General features: G+C 37.7%; 1 long non-coding RNA gene across 1 annotated transcript; it reads right to left on the reverse strand.

The window, feature by feature from the left end:
• Positions 1–3279: 3279 nt before the first annotated feature.
• LOC149813963 (uncharacterized) lies at positions 3280–9330 on the reverse strand. The gene is made up of 2 exons (XR_016428355.1): positions 8248–9330; positions 3280–3567 (listed from the first exon to the last, which is right to left on the reverse strand). It is a non-coding gene; the product is annotated as an uncharacterized LOC149813963 (long non-coding RNA).
• Between the last annotated feature and the right edge of the window lie 1712 nt (positions 9331–11042).

Here is an 11042-nt window from a genome sequence, read left to right on the forward strand (position 1 = left end):
GAGCACAACTGTAGGGTGATATTTGATCTTGTTTATTGTATTTTTCAAGACTTGCTGACGGAAAAGAGGATTGGTGGAGGCCATGAGGAGGGTGGTGTCTACTATCTACATCAACCAATTGGAACCATGTACTCTCTGTCTGAGCCGTCCTCGAGTCCATATCAGTGGCATCTCCATTGTGGTCATGTTCCTTTGCCAAAGCTTCATAGACTTATTCCTCGGATTCCTCCTTCTGATTCGTTCTAGTGTGAAGCCTGTCAGTTGGGCAAACATCACAAGAGTTCATTTCCTTCCAGTCAGAGTCCATCGAGTCAAAGAATGTTTGAGATTCTGAATGTTGATGTATCGAGACCTAGTAGGTCTAAGAGTCATTATTACTTAGTGATTGTTGATAATTTTACTAGATTGTCATGAGTTTTCTTAATAAAAGAGAGATCAGATGTTCCCTCCATTCTCATGTCTCTTGTCATTGAAATAAAGACTCAATTTGATTCTCTTGTCAAGATTATCTGCACCGATAATGCTCTCGAGTTCAAATCTAATGAATTGTTACAATTTTATCGAAATCGTGGCATCCGCCCTCAAACCACTTGTGCTCATACATCTCAGCAAAATGGGGTCGCTGAAAGAAAGCATAGACATCTTCTAGATGTAGCTCGCACCCTCATGTTGCAATCTAGTATGCCTCCCTCGTATTGGGGGGATGCCATTCTCATTGCTTGCTACCTCATTAACTGTATGCCTTCCTCATCGTTGGGAAAACAAATTCTATGTACTAATGCCCTTCTTTTCCCGATTTCTCCCAAAGTATTTGGATGCATCTGCTCCGTTCATAAACTGGGACCTAACCGTGATAAACTATTTGCCCAAGCCACAAAGTGTGTCTTCATTGGATATCCAGAAAACCAAAAATGATACTAGTGTTATGATCCCATTTCCCGTCGAGAGTATCTTAATGCGGATGTATCTTTCTTTGAATATATCCCTTATTTTTCTAACATTGCGTCCAGACTACATGTTAAATAGGGTGATGTCATGCCTCATCCTGTCCCTCCTTTTCCCTTGGAGTTAATTTCTCAGAGTATTCCTCATTCTCAGTCTTCCACAACTGCTTGGTATCATGATCCTCTTCCGGCGTAAATTCGTAGATCACCTCCTGAATCAGAACCTACACCACCTCCTTCTTCAGAAGTAAGTTCTTTTGAAAATATTGAGATTTCTGTTGTGGATGATGACAGACCTATTGCTATAAGGAAAGGTAAAAGACAATGCACATTATATCCTATTTTCAAGTTTGTTACAGAGGTAAGGCTTGGGGGTCACATGAGGAATTTTCTCAACTTTGTTTGCCGCATCTGTTCTAGGCATTGTTGGATCTCAAGTGGAAGCAAGCTATGCAGGATGAGATGGATGCCTTGCTCTAATGCAACACATGGGATTTGGTTATTCCTCCAACTGATGCAAATATTGTTGGAATTAAGTGGGTCTACACCATTAAGTACAACTCCGATGGCTCCATTGAAAAATACAAGGCCAGGTTGGTGGCCAAGAGGTACACACAAACATATGGAGTTGACTTCTTTGAAACATTTTCTTCAGTAGCCAGCCTTAAGATTATTCGGCTTGTCATATATGTGGTTGTACATTGTGGGTGGAGTTTATGCCAATTAAATGTGAAGAACGTCTTCTTGTATGGTGATTTGTTTGAGACAGTGTACATGCAACAACCTCCAGGGTTTGAGGTTCAAGGGGAGTGTAGCAAGGTGTGCAAATTAAAAAAGGTCATATATGGTCTAAAACAAAGTCCATGTGCATGGTTTCAGAAGTTATTTGAAATTATGTATGCATTTGGTTTCAACAAGTCGACATCGGATCACTTATTGTTTATTAAGAAGACCTTTGATGGTATTGTGGTTATGGTTGTGTATGTTGACGACATTATACTTACAGGAAGCAGTGTGAAGGATATCTCAAACACCAAAGTTCATCTTCATAAGCACTTTATCACAAAAGATCTTGGTTCTCTTAGATATTTCTTGGGCATAGAAGTGGCTAGAAGCAGTGAGGGGTTAGTTCTATCACGGATAAAGTAAATGTTTGATTTGTTACAAGAAACAAGAATGTTAGGGGCCAAACCAACCAACATCCTTATGGATCCTAAATTTCATATATATAATAAACAAGCAGAATCGATTGACAGTAGAAGTTTTAGATCCCTAGTTGGTAAACTTTTAAATGTTACTGTAACAAGACCAGATATTTCCTTGATTGTGAACAAGATAAGTCAATTCATGGACAAGCCAACCCGAGTGCATTGGCAGACTGTGATGATGATTCTCAGGTATTCGAAATCCCCTCCTAGAAAGGGACTGTTGTATAAACAAAGCTCATCCCTTAATATAGTTGTGTATTCCGACGCTGATTATGCAAGGGTCATTGATGATAGAAGGTCCACCATTGGGTTTTGTGTGCTTGTAGGAAGAAACTTAATTATCAGGAGAAGTAAGAGGCAATCTGTGGTAGCCCGAACGAGTGTTGAATTAGAATATAGAGCTATGGCTCAAACAGTTGCTGAAATGATGTGGGTTAGGTCCATTCTGAGAGACCTACAGGTAAAGATTCCAACCCCAATGTTGATGATGTGTGATAATAGATCAGCCACCTATATAGCTAACAATCCAATAATTCACGAGAAGACGAAACACATTGAAGTTGATTGCCACTATATACGTGACTTAATGCAATCGGGGCATATTTCTACTAGTCATGTGGCTTCTGAGGACCAAGTTGCAGATGTTTTCACCAAATTTATTGCAAGTGCAGGTTTTTCTAGGTGTTGTAACAAGCCGAGCATGATAGATATATATGCGCCAGCTTGAGGGGGAGTGTTAAAAGTAATATTCATAAGTTTGGGTAGTCATACATAATTTAGCTAAATTATGTATGCCCACTTGTTATTCTTATTTTTAGACTAATCCCTATTTAAAAAGGGGATTAGGGATCAATGAAATGGCGTACTCTCTCTCCCTCTCTTTCTCTTATCTCTCTCTCTCTCTCCTCTCTATCTCTCTCGTTTCTCTATCATATTTTTCAAGGTCGCTGGTTGTAAAAACTAACAAACCCATACAAATTGTTTAAGCTACCAAGTTGTAAATAAGCTAGTTAGACATGAATCTGTTTGTATAACAGCTTTGTAAGCAATTTAAAACTGTTAATGGTTTTTAACTATTCAAGTAGTTGCATGATGGATTTGAAAACCAAAATAAGCTATATATCAGGTTCAGAATGTAAGGCATATATAAGTCATTTACTATGATTTCTATTCCACAATTACCCATCACAAATTGTTCAAATGTTTTGTGTGATGCAAACATATACAATACAAGATATCCCATAATGACATTAACAAATCCATTATTTGCACTTTCATTATGCAAAAAGGCTTGCAACAACAAGAGGCATTAGATGTTAAAGGCATACTCTAGATACCGAAGACATGCCCTGAGACAAGTTTCAATATTTGAGAATCTAAAACCAGTATATGTCTGAGTCAACCAGTTGGTGCGCCTACAAAAAATGGCAGAATTATTAATCTAACCAAAAAACTTGCTATAGAGATTCAATCTGCCTCAAAAAAACTAAACCATAACTTAGAAGTTTCTAGCACAGACTGGACAACACTGCAATACTTCAATATATCAGCAATACCTCTAAATAATGCTACCTCAGGAAATAATATGCATGACATGATTTTTTAGAAGAAATAAGATTTGACATTTTCTCTACCTTTTCCTTTTTCAAGATCAATGTCTATTGTCTACATATATGCAATTTTGTTAAGTGTTTTTTGCAAATTGATGCCCGACTTTTGGTTAACCCAGTGTTATCAGTATCATATTGTATCGTAGGATACAATATGATATATCGCATTATCGGGAGGGAAACCGATACAATATAAGGGTCATATTTCAGTACAATTTTTGTACTGATGCTATATGGCTCGTATGATACATGGGTGTATTATACCATATCCTACGATACACCTTGTATAGTATAAGTTAATCCCCTTTTTCTTTTTACTTTTCTGGCACTGAAAAAGTGTCGACCGACTACTTATGGAGGCTATTTTTTAGCCCTAAAGGTCATTTTGATCCCGTTTTTGCGTGTTCGCCCTCCTTAAACCCACTTTTTAAGCCTACCCACCCTGTTTTGAGACCAAATCAATCATAAAAGTTGGGGTTTTTTGCTAGATCCGAGTCCTAAAAGTGTGTGTACAAAATAGATAATTTTCACAAGTTGCACATAGGAGGAAAGTGTTGACATGTGTGGTTTGTGCAGGAAATAGAGAGAAGGAGAAAGAGAGAGATGCACAGAAAACAACAGCCACACCAGAAGAGGCATGCCCTAATCCTTTTATATATAAACAGATACACATTAGGCTTAAGCCATTAAAATACAAGCAAATTACAAACATGTCATTACACATATTTAAAACATAATTACAATATCATACCGGATTTGGATCCAATCCAGATTCAATCATGTTTTATCGGTCACGTCTTATCAGCATGTCTCTTAGTTATCAACAATAAACCTCTCAAGACTCTCCCTCAAGATGTAGGCATACTCTCAAACCATGTAAAAATTTTGTTTTCTTATACATGGTTTATTTCTTTGTTGGTTTATTGCACTTGTGTGCTCTAATTGCATCGATATCGAATCTAACCAAGTGTGATCTTGGGCATGAGGTCCAAAACCACAACAATCTAGTATTGAAATTGCATGTTGGATAGAAGATTTAAAGATTGGCCTAAAAAATTCTGATTGTTGAATTTGAGGTGGAGAAATTTGATGGCAAAGAAAACTTTGGCGTATGGCAAAGATAGTTAAAGGATCTATTGAACCAGTAGGACATACACACGAGGTTAGTTAGCACATCGAATAAACTAACTACCAGTAAAGGAACCAAACAAACAAAGAGAACACCAAACCAACTACACTATGAACCTTGGTTATCTTTAAACACAAAACAATTACACTAATGCATATATTTGAATTGTCGATTTGTCAAACTCGTTCACCATGTTGGATCCATCTTCACCCTCTCTAAAGCCCAGAAATACCACCTCCTCTCAAACCCAAGTCTCTCTATCTATCTCTCACTAAGAGAGCAACCCACTCCCTTTCCCTTTCTCTCTTTTCTTAAGACACAAGGAAACCCTTTATGGCTCGTTTCCAAAACCACTACCATGGGGTTACCAAAAACCATTTCAATAATAAGTCTCTATACGTGGCAAAAAGGTCTCACTCAAAAAATTCATTCAAGTCACATCTCTCAGCATTATCCACCTTGACTTGAACTCTCTTCGATCAGCTCTCAATAAACACCCTCTCTCCCTGGGGCCGAGCAGTTTAGTTCACAACACGAACCAAGTTTAAGCAAGCTTTGAACTTTACTCCTTTCATTGTTTTGTTTGTTTTATATGTAATAGGTTTATTCAATGTGCCAATTAACGCCTTGTGCATGTCCCATTGGTTTAATACATCCTTTAATTATTATTTTCATAAGCCAAAATTTCTTTTGCCATCAAACTATTGCACCTTAAATTGAACCCTCATCATCTTTGAGGCATCCCCTCAGACATGCATCACTGATATGAGTTGGTTGTGGTTTTGGCACACAAACACAAGATCACTATGAGGTAAGGATCCAATCAGGCCTTAAAGAGGGAACAAAAAATCACCAAAGAAGCAAACACACACATGACATAAGGAACACACTAAGTCGAATTCAATATTAATGTGATTAGGAAACAAACACAAACACAATAACACAAGCAAATAAAAAGAAATATGCACAAATCCACGTGCTCAATTAACAAAGCATGCAGTATCACATTATCATCTCGTGGACATTGTCCATGAGCTTGAACAATCCTCCTTTAAAATGGGGTCACATTCTGCAATGAACTAACTCATGACTCAACCTAAGAAGACCTTGATGAATAACCATCATCCCTTCTTAATTTTTTGCTCTACCTACGATGAAGTTTTTTCACACTTCTTATCAATTGAAGCCTCTGTTTCAACTACCTTTATATGGAGTTATTGTCAAAATCAACATTACAACCAATCATGTTCCTCTTGTTTAGCCCAAGCCCTAAGCAAGTCTTTCTTTTTAACGTTGTCCTTCAAAAAAGAAGATACCGTAGCTACCCCAGCTATAACATTCCCAACCAATTGATATAAGTTTCCAAACCTCTTTCCTTTAATCAAAACCTATGCATGCCTTTTAACCACCAAGGTTTCATTCTATACACAAAAGACAATCCTTGGAATCAAATGCACTCAAAGAAATTAATTTTTTTTCAATTCTAGCACATGTTTAACATCACCAAGAGTTCGAAACACTCCATCAACCATCTCATTAAAAAGAAATGAGAGCCTCCAACAAAGTCCACCAAATCACCAAAGTGGACACACAAAAGAGCCATAACAAGGTCCACCAAATCACCGAAGTGGCCACAAAAAAAGCCACAAATGGGCTCACTCACAAAACCCACAAAGGGGCACACAAAGGAAGCTCACAAAATATAAAAATAATATTGTATTAATGTCAAACCCATGCAAGAAGCATTACATTATGAGAGGGGTTTCACCAATATTTATATACAACAAGCAAGCTCCATAGAGACGTTGGGGCTTGTCCAACGGCTCTAAATAGAGCCATTGGACCTGCTCCAACGTCTCTATGTTTGACTAGTCAACCTTGTGTTGACTAGTTCAACTTGAACTAAAAAGAAAAAAAGAAACTAAAAAATCTAAACTATAGTTACCAATGTTATCAAAAACGCGTCTTGAGGCACAAAAGGTGCGCCTCGCCTTGAGGCACGGCCCTCTGTGCCTCAATGCGCAAGCCTGAGGTGTGAGGCACAAAAAAATTTGTACAACAAGATTTCTAAGACATAATCAACAAGATTTTTGTAGGTTAATCTCATATATTTTCCAGTTATTTCAGTTATGTAATCAGTTTCTTAGTACATTTTAACTTTTGTTGGTTAATCTCATATATTTTTCTAGTTATGTAATCAGTTTTTTAGTTACTTTTATATGTTAATCTCATATTTTTTATAATAATCTCATATATTTTAACTTTTATAGGTTAATCTCATATATTTTTCAGTTATTTCAGTTATGTAATCAGTTTCTTATTATATTTTAACTTTTGTTGCTTAATCTCATATATTTTCCAGTTATGTAATCAGTTTTTAGTTACTTTTATATGTTAATCTCATATTTTTTAGTACTTATTTGAGATTTTCTATTTCTTATTGGTTGTTATTTCATCAATAAAGCATTTATTTATTTATTTGTATTTTTATATATTTTTTTATAATTTTTTAAAGTTATCAAAAAAAATGAGGCTTATGCCTCACCTCGGTTTTTGGTGGAGCGCCTCGCTACGCCACAACGATTTTCACAATACCGATAGTTACAATATATATATATATATAATATGTATGCATATGTGTATATGTACACAATACATATACATACATATCTATAATATATGTATATATACATTATACATTTTAACACTCATCTTGACTATACCAACTCCTACTATCTTGCAATAGACATTATATCTCGTAAGAACCATCCAGGCATCACATGTAGTATATGAATCAAACATACCCATGCCATAACACAATGATAAGAACTATGTCACAGGGACTCGGCAAACCAGGTGCGGCACCCGGTGCGGTCAACCCAACCATGGGTGCGTTGACCACACCTAGGGTCATTTGTGTCCAATTTTTATATTAAAAAAAACAATGGGGGGAGGGGGGGTCCTGCCCCCCCCCCCCGAGACCTCCCACAAGGGGCAGCCCCCCTGCCCGTTGAATGCGCAATGGGACCCGTGCCGGGGGGGAGCCCCCAAACCCCCCTTTCTGCAAGGGCAAAAAATTTGAATCAGGCTCTACAACTCATCAGCTCGACCCCTCCCATGCATAAAGAGGGTGCAGGGAGGGAGCTCGACCCCTCTCCTGCACAAATTATATATATATATATATATATATATATATATATATATATATATATATATATATATATATATATATATATATTATTTTTGCCGCACCCCCGCACCCAAGTTTTTTTAAAGTGCCACACCCCCACACCCATGTGACATAGGATAAGAACAATCAGAATCTAAAATCCATAAATCATGAAAGGAATCCATACCTTATGAGACAACCAGACTTTCTCCATCATCCTTAGAATCTCTCCTTGAAACACTTGCTTGATCAATATCCTTGGCCTTCTTTTTTATCATATCTTCTTCATGTTTCATACACTTTATCCTATGACCTGATTTCTTGCAGTAACGGCACCTCATAATGAACATGTTTTTCCTGTTATGATTTCAGTTTTGATCCTGATCCAATCTTTTCGCTATCAAGCCCTCATATTGTGAATCACCTAGGCTAACCTTCTGAAGCATCTCATAAGAGAGAAATGCTAAAGTTACACCATCAAACTTGATACTCTTTTTCCTGTACAAATCCACATATCTCGAAGACAATGATTTCAGTAGGATTAAATATTTATCATCCACTGCAAGTAACACATCCATTTTCAAGAGCTGACTCGTAATATTGTTGAAGACATTAGAATGCTCCAACAGAAAGTGTTACAAAAAAAATGTTGGAAAAGGTTCTCAATCATCTCTATACTTAAAGTTTGATTAGCTCTCAAAAACTAATTTTCACCAGTCTTGCAAGATTCCAGATTTCAAGAAAAAGTTTCAGAGTAAACAGCCATAAATAATGTCAAGGCAAGTTCAGCTTTTGAAATCACATGCTCAGAATAGCTGTCAACAGATGAAACATTAAGATAAGCTATTACAACTCAAGGAACATGAGAAGTATGAATCAGCGATTAGATGATGCATATGACCTACACCTAAACTAACTGAAGAATGAACAAATTTCTCATCGATATCACCTAATCATGAATCAAGATTCAACAGGTGGTCCGGAAGAACAACAATGTAGAAGTGAACGACCAAATAACGTAGCAAGAAAATAAGTATGAACGTATTTTTCCTCCTACTGCTACAGAATTCTCATGTGGAATGGCCCCTTCTTAATGAGAGAGAACCAATCGCGCATACGTATAAAAAAGAAACGAGAAAAAGGGAAAAAAATGAGAGCAATCATTGACTTATCTCAAGAGGTATCGTCGGGTTCTTCCTTCTCCATCTTCGTCACGAGCCCTCTTTCTCCCGGTACGGCCACCGTTCTCCATTGCCACAGCAATCGGATTAACGATGAAGCCACCTAAGTTTCTTCCCGAGAAGCGATCGGAAACCCTAGCTCTCTCTCTCTCTCTCTCTCTCTCTCTCTCTCTCTGAAGGCGGGAAGGGGTAAAATTTGGAGGCGGGCTCGTATTTATACTCCTTTCTTTTTCAGCTACGCACATCGAAATATTTGTTGTTGAAATAAGGCCCTTAACTTTTAGGTTATTACATTTCACACCAATCTTTTTCATACTTATGTCACAGGTAGCAGGTAGGGGTAGGCTCCGTGCAGGCCCGGTCTGCGAATGGATCGGGCCGACCGGGCTAACGTGCCAGATTTTGGCCTGGTTCTTATCGTGCTCTCGGGTTTGAAGAGAAGCCCATGGCCCGGTTCATTGTTCCAACGGGCCAATGTGAAGCGAGTTGGGTCTGGCACGCCTCAACTTAAACCTATTTATTTTCTTTTATTTTCATGATACAATAGGATTTTTAATTAGTGTAATTAATTAAGTAAATAGTAATAATTAATAAATATCAAGTTCTCATGCAATTAATTGGGCAATAATCATAGTTATTCAAGTACTATGTAATAGTTAATTTTAAAATTTTATATTATTAAAAAATAATAAATAATTGAAGCCCATCGAACCAAACCGATAGCCCACAGGCCAGACCGAGCCCGGCTGGGTTTGTACCATGATTTTAGGCCCATGGTACAAACCCGGTGGGTTGCCCACCCCTAGTCATAGGGTGACACTGACACTCAAATTTGCTCCCGTGTTGCGTCCTATTATATACTACAACAACTACGCCCAAAACAATTGGAGTCGGCGATATGAACCAACAAAGAAAATCATTTTGGGTCTTCCACATGAATCTTTCTCTTCCATTCATTTCTATCCAATGCCATGTCCTCGATGAGGTTCAAAGCATTCATATATTTTTCTATCACCTCCATCCATGTCTTCCTAGGCCTACCCCGACCTCTTTTGACTAATATATTTTCCCATCTCTCCATCCTTCTAACTGGAGCATCATTAGGCCTTCGTCGAATATGCCCAAACCACCGTAAACGATTGTCTCTCATTTTATTTTCAATGAGTGCAACGCCTACCTTCTTACGTATCTCCTCGTTTCGAATCTTATCTTTTATTGTATTTCCACACATCCATCTCAGCATACGCATCTCAGCTACACTCATTTTTTGAATATGATGTCTCTTGGCAGCCCAACATTCCGTACTATATAGTAAAGCAGGCCTAATTGTCGTCGTATAAAACTTTTTCTTCAACCGCAATGGCATTCTACGATTGCACAACACTCCAGTTGCACTCTTATTATATACTATTCCACAAAATTCTGAGCGGATTTGATCCAAATGCACCAGATCCGGCATGAAAGTTTTGTGAATTTTTGCTGGTCTGACCCGATGAGTAAGCATCCCTATTGTAAAACTCCTCGTGCGTATCTGATTAGCTACTTGAATCCAGCACATTAAGGCTAAGACCCGCTACCCACTTACTATCTGCTCATATCTGAAGCTCGTTCATCGGACTCAATCAGCTAATTGGATCCAGTACATTAAGACCAAGACCCAGGTTCATATATGAGACCCATCAGCAGGCCTAGCTCCACACGACCATACATAAAAGCATTAAAAAAATAAAAGGATATGACATATAAATAATATAAAAAGTGAAATATTTGCTCTTGGCGAGTTAATATTGCGAGAAAAAGC

The sequence above is a fragment of the Nuphar pumila genome, chromosome 16 (assembly GCF_984573655.1).
Source record: "Nuphar pumila chromosome 16, dmNupPumi1.hap1.1, whole genome shotgun sequence".
In the NCBI taxonomy this organism is placed as follows: Eukaryota; Viridiplantae; Streptophyta; class Magnoliopsida; order Nymphaeales; family Nymphaeaceae; genus Nuphar; species Nuphar pumila.